Below are 12,689 nucleotides of genomic sequence, written 5' to 3'. Positions count from 1 at the left end.
GTACATAGAACGAGCTGGACTGCTGAGACTCACCTCCACCTCTGTCCTTGTGTCTCCACTTAACCCTGTGACCAAAGGGCTAACAGAATCTGTCTGAGACAGTTTAATAGGAAGCTCCCAGGAAGTGTGCCTTTAAAAGAGAGGCTGAGCCAGTGGGGATGATGGTGGTGGTAATAATAGGGACTGTTGCAGGCATCTTGCTGGCATTTGGGCTGGCTTTTGCTGCATTACAGTATTATTTAGGGCAGAGCACAAAGTGTGCCTGGACTGCCAAAAAGTGATATCACCTAAATGCTGTTTATGATACCCAACCTTTCCCCAGGGACCCTAAAATGGCCATATTCCAGCTCTTCTCACATGTTCTCTCCTATAGTTTCTGTCCCTTGGAATATGGCATCTTTTGGAGGCTCCTTATTGTGGGAGAACTTGCCTGCTCAGCAGCCCACGGTGAGCTTCCCCCAACTCTTTGGGAAAGATTAATGCTACATATTCTACACCCTTGCCACTCAAAGTGTGGGTCATGGATCACAATATTGGCAAGACCTGGGAGCTTGTAGTAAATGCAGACTCTCAGACTCCACCCCAGACCCACGGCTGAATCAGAATCTGCACTTTAACAAGATCCCAGGTGATTTGTTGGCTCATGGAAGTTTGGGGAGCACCGCACAATTTGTTGGATATTCAACCTGGGCTCTGTTTTCATCCAGCATCCCCCATCTACCACCCCACCCCCAGCAGGTAGGAGACCTGGTTCCCTGAACCTTTCACTTCTCCAGTCTCCCTGCCTTCCAGACTCCACTCCAAAATTCGGGAATTATCATGCAGGGCGCGGGGGGGTGGGGGGGTGGGGGGGGAGGTCCTGCACAGACGGTTTCCATGCTTTAGACAAAGTGAGATAAAAACCACACCCAGATTCCTTCCCAGGCTCCCTCTGCCCCAGAAGGATAGATCTTCCTCAAGTCTTGCCCCAAATGGCACAGGTTTGAGGGCTGTGGGGCAATGGGGAATACAGTCTTTCTACCTTTATTTTCTCCTCTTACTCTGGGTGAGCGGGATCTCTAGGAAGGGCAACAGTGGGAAACTGTCAGTAAGTCAGATATGAGGTAAGAGAGGATAAGAAGTGACCACGTGTTGAGGGGTTGCCAGCCACAGAATGGAAAAGGATCACTCCCTCTAGGTAGTGAGGGGACCGCACAGGGTCACACCATACACAGAGACAGGCAGGCACACTCACACTTGCCTGTGGGCACAGCCACACATCACATTCCCCTTCCAGATGCTGTCTGGGCACCATGCCCTTTAGGCAAAGGCCGTGCTGCCCCATCCTCACTGGCCAGGGCTTGTCTGCATTTGGTGGCACAGATGTAACTCCAGCAGGCTGTCTCAGATCTACTGTGTGGTCTGAGAGTGTCGGGGATGGGAAGAGGATGGGACGGGATGGTGTGGGGAAGGCCTCATAGTCTAATCCCTGCCACCCATGTCCACTCTGCTGATTCCCGAAATGACTGCTGTTAGAAAGCTCTCTCTCACTGGTAAACATTGTCCTCAACCGGGTTCCTCTTTTAACATGTATATTCCCTTAAGAGGGGCAATGAATTAAGAAACAGACACTAAGTGCAAGTTAATTTATCAGAAATGTTGCTGCAAGGAGGGTCGAGGGCAACAGCAGAAAATCAGGCAGCTGAGGAGGAACAAAGAACAAAATGCAAGGAGGAGCAGAGGTGGGGGAGCCCAGATAGACTCTCCCAGCCTCACAATTGTGCCAAGGAGTAGCTCTGGTCCACGGTGTAGGATGTGGGCTGGGATTACACAGATCCAGCTCCTTGGAGCAAGTGGAGGAACTAGCATTTCCAGCCTTCTGAGGGGCCCACCATCCTAGAGGAAAGCCAAGCTTTAGCATGGCACCTACAGTCCTCCCTAAGCTTCGCCTAACTCACCTCTCCAGCCTCGCCAAGCATCCTGAGTTCCAGACATGACGCACAACTCCCCAAAATCAAATCACCTTCTCTCGGGACCCCATGCCTTTGCATGGGGATGCTCCATTGGACTGAAAAGCTCTCTACATCTCCCCTTTGTCTGGTCAATGCCTAAACTTGTCTTTCAAGATTTGACTCAAGTGTCCCCTAACCTGTAACTATCCTCTGTATCCTCATAGGTTGGGTTGGTGAATTAAGTGCACCTATTCTGTGCTCCCAAAGCATCTTGGGCACAATAGTTACTTTACCCTGTGTTATTTAGTCTCTGTCCCTGTGTGTTGCTCCCACTAGACTAGTTGTCTTAAGAACAGAGTCTATGGCTTCCTTATCTTTCAATTTCTGTAACCCAGCCCAGTACTGGACACAAAGTATGCATTTTATTTTATTTATTTATTTATTTATTTATTTATTTATTTTGCGGTACGTGGACCTCTCACCGTTGTGGCCTCTCCCGTTGCGGAGCACAGGCTCCGGACGTGCAGGCTCAGCAGCCATGGCTCACGGACCCAGCCGCTCCGCACCACGTGGGATCTTCCCAGACCGGGGCCCGAACCCGTGTCCCCTGCATTGGCAGGTGGACTCTCAACCACTGCGCCACCAGGGAAGCCCCAAAGTATGCATTTTAAATGTTAAATGTCTGTTGTGTGTATTAGCGCATGTGCGGAGGACAGAGGTTAAGTACCAAAAGGGAATATCTAATCAGAAATTATGCAACTTGTTCAAGCATAAATGGTTAGGAACCAGAAAAATCTAAGATTTGAACCCGGGTCTGTGTTCCAGAATGACTTCAACTTTAAAGCCCTTGCTTCTTCCTCTCTTGCATCCAGCTGGTGATGAGTCATCACAGCACAGCCCTGTAGCTATATTTTCCATCAGCGATTCCAGACATTCAGATCTGACCTTCTGGGAGGGACCTTAAAGTGAATCAGGTTCTGCCTTCTTGTTTTCTAGCTGATGGTTGAGTCTCAGGGGTATAGAATGTTTCCTTTTTATTCTAGTACTGAGAGCAACATGATAATGTTGTCATATTATCACATAATGTTCTGGGCCAGGTTGGGATGGGAGGGGCTGGGGAATGAGGAAGGGGTCAGAGAACACAAAGCCCATCTTCTCCAGATCAGATCACACTGAAGCAAAGCAATATATATTGATTGATCAAGAGCTACGTGCCCAAATCTCAAATCCCAAATCCCAGCTATGGGAAAAAGGTGGCCTAGAGAACAAAGAATATGTTTATCCAGCCACCCCTGCCCCCCAGCCCAAAGGGAGAACTGGGCAGAATATATCACTTAGAGCCCACTTCCTTCTGGCTTCACCACAAGGGTCACATCCAGATGTAGAAACTAGTTAAGAAGGTCTCTCATTTGGGTTCATTTGCATACCCACCCAAGAATGCATAGTTCATTCTTAGGCAATTTTCAAGTAAATATGATTATTGCCACCTTCAGGTTGTCATGGATAGATTTTGCTCTTCTCACTTTCCTTCTCATCTGTTCACAATCCCCGAGCCTTGACACCGGGTGACTGTGTACAGGTGTTGTGGGAAGGGCAGTGCTGACAGGGGGACAGGAACATCCAGCTCCAGCTTGGTGGCAGAGAGAGGGGCAGCAAGGGCAGCTCCAGCAGCCTCTCCTGAGTCCCTGTCCTCAGGACAAGCTGGGGGAGGCTGCTCAGTCACATCTGCTGTGCTCAGACTAAGATAACAACTATGCTGATTGGACGTTCTTGGCAAGTTACGTGGTTTCTCACTGTTCTGGTGGCAGTGCAATACAATAAAACCCCTTCTGTACACAGGACAGTGGGCACATCATGAACATTATATGAATATAAACTGTGAAGTCAACCATCGGGCTCTTGGTCCCTTTAGAATCTTTCCTCTTCACCACATTATCCCAAGTCCTCTCTCCTTTTCTCAGAGAACCAGCTTTTCCCACTATTTGGCTCACAGTGGGTTCTTCCCAACAGCCTTTTAACAGTGCAGAGGCTCAAAAAGACCCAGAGGGGAGTCTATTTGGTCTTTCAGGCTGCAAGGCAGGCAGCTGGTGCTGCTTGGAGAACACAGGAAATAAAGGACAGGGTCCTTGCTGTTCTCCTTGGCATGGGAGGAGAGTTTGAGAAGCAATAGAACATCAGGACTTTCCTCCTTTGAGTTGGTAAGTCAGAGAAAAGACTCTCCTTGCTGGTGATTTCTGTGAAATTGAATACTCAGACAGCACATAAGTGAAATGAGAGAACTGTTTCACCAATTTCATAGATTCAACATTCTCCTATACTAATTTGCTGATCAGCTAATCAACAAATATCTTCTGTGCACCTCAGGAAGGTATTTATTAAATACCTACAGTAGGTATTTAATAAATACTTCTAATTTTTTTGAATGCAGTAGAGGTACTGTGCTAACATCAATCATGGGATTTGGAAGCTAAAATGTACACACCCTGCCATCTAGTAACTCAGAGTCTAGGAAGATATTTGAAATACTTTGTTTGTATTTAATAATAAAACAGGTAATATTGTCGTTGAGAGCAGAGACATTGAAGGCAGAGACCAAAGTTCAATTCACAGCTGCGTGACCTGGGATAAGTCATAGAACTTCTCTGAGTCGGTCTCCATTGAAAGTGGACCAGCAACTACCGATGACATAGGGTTATTTAGAGGATTAAGTTGCCTGACATGTAAAGAACTTAACACATTTCTTGGCACTGAGAATGCTTTCAGGATGTTAGCTAAAATATAAGAAAGGCATAATTAGGTAACAAAATGTATGATTTGGAGGTGTACAATTTTTGGGATTAGAAAGAACCTTAAAAACCCTCTAATCCAATGCTTCCCAAATAATGGGCTGTGGACTGTTGCCAATTTGTGACAAATTTTTTACCAGTCTACAGCAAAATGAGAAAACAAAGAAAGCAATGTAACAGTAGACTATTCTCTCTGTGTTCAGTTTCCTTTTTTTAACGAGCTGATAAAAGGCAGATGGTAAGAGTGTTAATCCTATGTCGGTCCTCCATTTATTATCACTGTTGTTGTTGTTGTTGTTTTGTTCATGAAATTTAAACCTGAGGACCACTATGGTATCAGACCAAACTCCAATCAGTAGCATAACCTTATAAGCTAATCTCTGGGTTCCATTTGAACACTTCAAGGATCAGGGTGCCACCCTGCTGGGAAATTCCTTTCCCTTTGGATCCCAGATAGAGATAAGAGAACAAATATAACCCCTGTTCTACACAACTGCCCTTCAGATGATTGAAGACAGCAACCACGAAGGAGTCTGGGATAGTGGGCAGAGCTTTTGGTGTAAACTAATTTCCAATTCTACAAGAGTGTTGGGTTCCTCCTCTAACCTTCTTATCAAATAGGCCAGGAGCATCTACTGCTGAAGAATATTGTGCGGATCAAGGAAGATAATGCACCTGAAAGCACTTTCCGAATGGTGATGTACCATGCAAACGTTACATCTATAGTCACAGGGGGCCCCATTTCCATCAGGAGATCTTCGTATAGCACAGCATCTACTCTTTACCATCAGCTTTTCCTCCTCTGGACATGGATGGAATGGTTGATGAATGCTTCCCACAGAATAGTCTGAGCAAAATCTAGTCAACTATATGGAGTGAAATGAGACAAAGAGCTGAATTGGGTGGTCTTTAGGGTCCTGGGTTCCATGCCTATCACCCCTTTACCCCTCCTGACAGGGGAACCCTGTATGCCATCACAGCACAAATGGGTCTTGTTTCCTTTCTGGCCGGCTAAAATCCCCAGAATCCAGGACAGCTATTATTTTGGAGCAACGAGAAACTTTTTCCTTTTTATTTTGGCTTCCATATTACAACCATGTTTAATCTACCTTTTCCGACTTAAAAAAATCCTCGCTTCAAATTAAATGGCAACAAAAGAAGAGTTTAATAAGACTGCTTTTCCTCTGACATCTGTTCCCATTTTGTCTCCTCCATTAAGTCTATATTTCCTTCTTCTTCCTGTTACAGGAGTATCCCCTTTAAAAGCCATATCAAATTATCATTTTGCCAAAGACCTATGCATTCTGCTCTTGAACCTGCCTACAATGGCCTGAGAAGAGTTGTGAAGTAGATAAAAGTAGAGCATAGGGGTGAAGAGTGCCGACTCCGGAGCCAGCTTGCTTGGATTCAAATCCCAACTTTTTGGTGTTCTGACCCTGGGTCAGTAATTTAATCACTTTGTTTTCTTAGAACCTTCCTCTGTAAAAGCAAGATAAATTTTACACCTCCTTCATAATGTTCTTCCAAGGAATCCATGAGTTGATATATGTAAAGTGCTTAGAACAATACTTGGCACAACAGCAAATCCTCAGTAAATATTGGGCATTAATATTATTACTGTCTTTATAGGACCACGTGAACTTTTGGATTTGTTATGAGTTACACATTCTTCCTTATATCTTTTGTGCAGGGCTTTATTCAATCTGAGCTCATCAAAGAACTCTTTATGAAGCCCCATGGGTTTTGTTAGCTGCCTTCTCCTTTTTTTATCAAGATGACTCATGGTTATATTATTTGAATTTCATTTCTTAGAAGTGCCCATCCCATTAGAGAGTGGAGCTCCATTCTTATTTTGCATCATGGATCATAAGATTATAATCCTTTGCTCTGAACTTTCAAAAATCTGCTCTCCTGGTGTCTGGGGTACACTGATCTGAATATTTGAACTAATGTATTCATATAATGCTTCCCCAAAGGTATTGAGATGGTTGCCATATTTTATTATAATAAAAGGATACCCTATCATTTATTATTAGTTTTCAGAGATGCCATAGTCACTTTTCCCCAGTTTCCTACAACATATACATCATGATCCAGGTCTTTCTTACTGGTCATAATTAAGTCCTGAGTAGCAGTTCCCCCTCATTGCTTTTTCTACCTACTGAGAGATTAAGTTGTCAGCAAGGCAAGGGAAGAATTCATCAGCTGTTCTGCATGAGACCTCCAGCAGATGTCCTGCTAGCTGAAGTCCCTCATCACCACTAGATCCTGCTTCTCTGCCAATTTTTGCCATTCGGAGAAAAGAGGTTAGAAAGATATCTATATGCCAATCGCACAAGGACCTGCCTCATCTTCTCTGTAAGAATGAAAGTTCCCATAAGACTTCCTATTCTAAGCACCCTTCATGCATTCCTAAGACTCTGCTAGATTTATTTTTTTTTTTTCATCAGCTCTTCTCCAGACTTTAGGATTTTTCCTCGACATGGAGCTTCTTTGGAAGAAGTATCTGTTAAATACCCCTTTGGTATCTGACTCTGTGCTCTGTGGGTCAGAGCCCCCACCACCCCTCCACAAAGCGTATATCTCATCCAGAACTCTGCAGAGAATGTAAGATACCTGGGCTCCTGGTGGACTTCTTATCATAGGCCTCTGACTGATGCTGAATCATCACAGCTAGCCATTCAGCTGATCTGATGGTTGTTGGTTAGCTAAATGTATTTCTATGTGTCTCCCATCTTCATAGTAATTCTTGGTGTCTCAGCTACCCTTCTTATCAGGAAGAGATCATCATTCATAGCAGTAATAATCAATGTTAAATGGGAGGTAAGTTCCTTGAGGGCAGGGGCCAGCTCTCTGATTTACTCCAATTAGCAAAGGAGGTCAGTGAAACAACAACAATCATTTATTGAGCATCTACTATGTGTCAGACACGTGTTGGGATAAAGAATACAAATAAGACATGTTCGTCTTATCTCAGAAACTCATAGACATTGTGGAGATAGGCATATAAACAGATTATTGCAACACAGTGCAATAAGTGCAACGAGAGAGATATTGTTCTGCCTATTAAGGAACACAGAGGAGAGGCACCCAGCCCAGCGGGAGGGGAGGGGAGAAAATACTGCTTGTTAGAGTGACTTCTCGTCAGTGGTGATGTTGAACTAAGTCTCAAAACTTAGCAAAATGCCCTGTTGTAAATAAATGTCACCAATTTCTTTCTAACTAGAGAGATAATGTTGTGGCACAAAATAAACACCTTCTTGCCCTCATTGGGAAAATGATCAACCTTTGGGTTTAAAGACTGGACAGGAAAAATTGCCAGATGGCCCAGATCATAACCTGCTAAATAGGCTTTTAAGAAAATGTATGGGCCCTGATGGACCAAAACCCCTATTATGTAAAGATGGTGGAATCACCCCTTGTTGGAGAAGATCTGAGAGAAAAGGTGAGAGGACCTGGGGGAGACACAGGAGAGAAAAGTGTCAGGGTCATAAGTCCCTGAGAGAGCAGTTTATAGAGGCGAGATACTGGGCCAGGAAAGGCCAGGGTTGGTGGACAAGAGAGCAGGCTGCCTGGATGTAGCACCTACATAGAGGACCACTCCAGCAGTGGCTGCTGGGGACAATCCTCCTGCAAGCGTAGCTGGCCATCTACATCTAGAACCCTGACCATTCTTGCTCTCTGGGTACTCAGAGTCACTGCATGCAATCTGTCTCTGCCTCAGAGAGGCCATCCACAGTTCTTCAGTCAATGCAGTACATCCAGCAATACTGAGGATTCTCACCCAAGCAAAGCTCTTGGACACTTCAAATCTTTAGAAACTCTCTGATCACTTAAGAGGGGGTGAAAGGATTGCTTTGAATTTTCCTCTGTCACAGTCCATTGGGTAAGGAGTTCAAGAACCTGTACTCAGTTGACGGTTGGAAGCAACCTGGAGAGAGTGAAATGGATACCTCTGTTACCTAAGGGCAGATAAAGACTAGCTAGGTGAGAAGAGTGGGGAGGTGAGGATCCAGGCAGAAGGGAGGAGGACTGAGCTGGCACAGGGAGGAATGACATCATGGTCTGAGCAGAGAATGGCAAGCAGGTGTGTGTTACTGTAGCACCCAGTGGGAGGCAGGGAGTGACAGGGAGGTAGGGAGGGCTAGACTATGGGGAACTTCGTAGAACAAGTTAGGGAGCATACATTTTATCCTATTGACAGTGTGGACTCATGAAAAGATTTTGAGCAGAGAAATGAGATGATATGGTTTGTTTTTAAGATATCAGAGACAAATCACTTTGGAGATTGTATAGAAAGCTGCTATAATCGGCTGGATAAGAGTTAAGATGACCTGAACTAAGAAAGTGATGGTAGGGGTGGGGGGAAGGGGATAGATCTGAGGAACATCTAGGCAGTAAAATCAGCAGGACCAGGTAGGAGAGAAGGTAGAGGAAGGAGACGGAGTAGTCAAGGATGTTGCCTGGGTCTGCAGTAGTTTGGGTGAAAAAACATTTGCAGTGTCTGTCATGTAATGGGTGTTTGATAAATATTGATATAAATATAGTGCACTGTCATAATGATGGCTTTTTCTGTCATTAGTACTGAGTGTTACTAAAATGAACACAATAGGAAGTCAAGAGATTCAGATTCTAGTCTCAGTTCACCCACTGTGTGATCCTGAGAAAGTCACACTGTATTTTCTATAAAATGAAAGGTTTTCACCAGATAAATTCTGAACTCCTTTCCGTCTTTGACTTTTCTGGCAAAATATTGTGGACCAATATTGAAAACAGATCACAATTTATGACAATGTTTTCATACGTAAATGTGCTCCAAATTTCCAACAACTAACAAAAAATGAAATTTTGGAGAAGCCTTCTAATTTAAGCACTGCCAGGACTCTCTTATATCATTTCCTTTTTTCTCCCTCAGGTATAATTTCTTCATGAAGATAAGTCTTTGCCCATCCAAAAAATTTTAAGAGACTATGACATATGTTTTGGATCCCCTATAACATCTGGTAAAGTGCCAGGGATATTTTCACCACTCAAAATTGACTAGAGCTGAATTAAATTGTGTCTTTCTGCAGGGGTTTGATTCTGATCCCAAATACTTCAATCGCTCAAGTATACCTTCATTCATTCATGCATCCATCCATTCAATCAACAGATACTGATAGAGTACGTAATCAGGTATAAAAAGAATAAGGCAGCAACAGTTTACTCAACGAGTGAGCAGTGTAGCAGAGCAGATAAGACATGTGTGCAGGATTCCATAACATGTGCTGGGAAGTGAATGATGCCAAATGGAAGAGGTGCAGATAAAGTGATGTGGCTATTAAAAGAAGAGATTAATTACTTCCAGTGAGAAGGAAGTAAAGGCAGCAGTCTTTGGGAGGTTCTATATGTACAGGTTTGTGCCCCACACAGAAAGCTTTATAGTTACTAGCCTTGTTTGAAGGTTCTCAAGCTGAGAACTTTGAGATGGCTGGTGGAGCACTGTGGGGTACTGTCTGACCTACCAGGCAGATTCTGCTGGAGTAAAGCTCATCAGACCAGTGAATGGTCAAACTCCAGCCCTTAGTTTCACAGGGAAGCAGTGTGTAGAGAGATCACTGGATTGGAAACTAGAGTGCTTCGGGTCCGCTCTCATCTCTAGACACTTCTGCTTTGGGTGACCTTTGGCAATCAGTCAAGCTTGTCTTGACCTCCAGCTGCTTCTTCTGAATGGTCCCTGGGAATGCCTCTTCAGCCTTGTGAAGAACAAGGGACATGATAATAATAATAACATTGTAGCTAATGGTCACTGAGTGTTTGCTATGGGCTGTGCAACTGTCTGAAGCACTTTAAAGTATTAATTTATTTAATCTTCACAGTAACCCTACAAAGTAGGTATTTTTGTATTCCTTTTGTATAGCTGATATCACTGAGGCACCAGGAACTGTTCCAAGGTCATGCAACTAGGAAGTAGTAGAGAAGGTATCAAGACCAGGCAGCGTGGCTCCTGAGCCACCACTCTTTTATGATTATGCCCTATTGCCTGTCTTCTAGCCTGACAGCACTTTGTAAACTATAATATGATATTCAATGTGAACCATAATATTGTTCACAAGAAGTAGGCTAATCAGTCCAGACTAAAGATAAATAGAGGTAGCAACATAAACAGAAAAAGATGCACATTACATACATGCATATCTCAGAGATATTATAGGCTCCGGACCACCACAATAGAGGAAACACCGCAATAAAGAGAGTCACAATTTTTTGGTTTCCCAGTGCATATAAAAGTTATTTTTATATCATATTGTAGTCTATTAAATGTCTTTTAACATTGTCTTTTAAAAATGTATATACCTTAATTAAAAAATACTTTATTGCTAAAAAATGTTAACCATCATCTGAGCCTTCAGAGTCATAATCTTTTTGCAATAGTAACATCAGAGATCACTGATTACAGATCACCGTAACAAATAAAAGAATAATGGAATGGACATATATACACTACCAAATATAAAATAGATAGCTAGTGGGAAACAGCCGCATAGCACAAGGAGATCAGCTCCGTGTTTTGTGACCATCTAGAGGGGTGGGATAGGAAGGGTGGGAGGGAGACAAAAGAGGGAGGGGATATGGGGATATATGTAGAGGTGTAGCTGATTCACTTTGTTATAAAGCAGAAACTAACACACCATTGTAAAGCAATTATACTCCAATAAAGACGTTAAAAAAAAAAAGAATAATGAAAACATTTGAAATATTGCAAGAATTACCAAAATGTGATACAGAGACACAGAGTAAGCAAATACTATTGGAAAAATGGGGCCAATAGACTTGCTCGACACAGGGCTGCCACAAAGCTTTGGTTTGTAAAAAATGCAGTATTTGAGAAGCACAATAAAGAAAAAGGCCATAAAACGAGGTTTGCATATAAATATTAAGAAGTGGAACTAGGACTTCTCTGGTGGCACAGTGGTTAAGAATCCACCTGCCAATGCAGGGGACATGGGTTCGATCCCTGGTCCGGGAAGATCCCACATGCTGCGGAGCAACTAAGCCTGTGTGCCACAACTACTGAGCCTGTGCTCTAGAACCCACGAGCCACAACTACTGAAGCTCACGCACCTAGAGCCTGTGCTCTGCAATTAGAGAAGCCACCGCAATGAGAAGCCTGCACACCACAACGAAGAGTAACCCCCACTCGCTGCAACTAGAGAAAAGCCCACACACAGCAATGAAGACCCAACGGAGTCAAAAATAAATAAATAAATAAATAAATTTAAAAAAAAGAAGTGGGACTAGTGCTCTTATACTAGATTTGTGGTAGGTTGCTCTACTCAGCAGATAAAATTATAAATGATTATAATTTACACAATCTCTTAGCCCTTGAAAGTCATGCAGTGATTATCTAGCCCAGCCTTTTCATTGAATGCTTAAAGATATGCTCAGAAATTTAAGTGCCTTGACTAAGGTCACACAGTTGGCAAAGCAGAGAACATAAAGCTATTTAGCAATTGTACAATTCAGAATTTAAGCAGTGGAATGTTCTTAAAAGCTAACTTTAAAAAAATAAATTTTTAAACAACAGCTATATTAAAATAGAATTCACATACCATACAGTTCACCCATTTAAAGTCTATAATTCAGTGGGTTTTGGTATATTCACAGAGTTGTGAAACAATCACCACAATCAATTTTAAAACACTTTCACCACTTCAGAAAGAAGCTCCATACCCTTTAGGTGTCATCTTCCAGCACTGCCTGTGCCCCTAGTCTTAAACAATCATGAATCTACTTTTTGTCCCTATATATTTGTCCATTCCATGCATTACATATAAATAGCATCTTACAATAGGTAGCATTTGTGACTGGTTTCTTTCACCAGCATGCTTTTAAGATTCCTCCCCATTGTAGCATGAAGTATTACTTCCTTCTTTTTTATGGCCAAGTAATATTCCATTGTATGGATATACCCACGATTTGTTTGTTTGTT

This window comes from Orcinus orca, chromosome 1 (genome assembly GCF_937001465.1).
Source record: "Orcinus orca chromosome 1, mOrcOrc1.1, whole genome shotgun sequence".
Lineage (NCBI taxonomy): Eukaryota > Metazoa > Chordata > Mammalia > Artiodactyla > Delphinidae > Orcinus > Orcinus orca.
Note: the sequence above shows the minus strand (reverse complement) of the source record.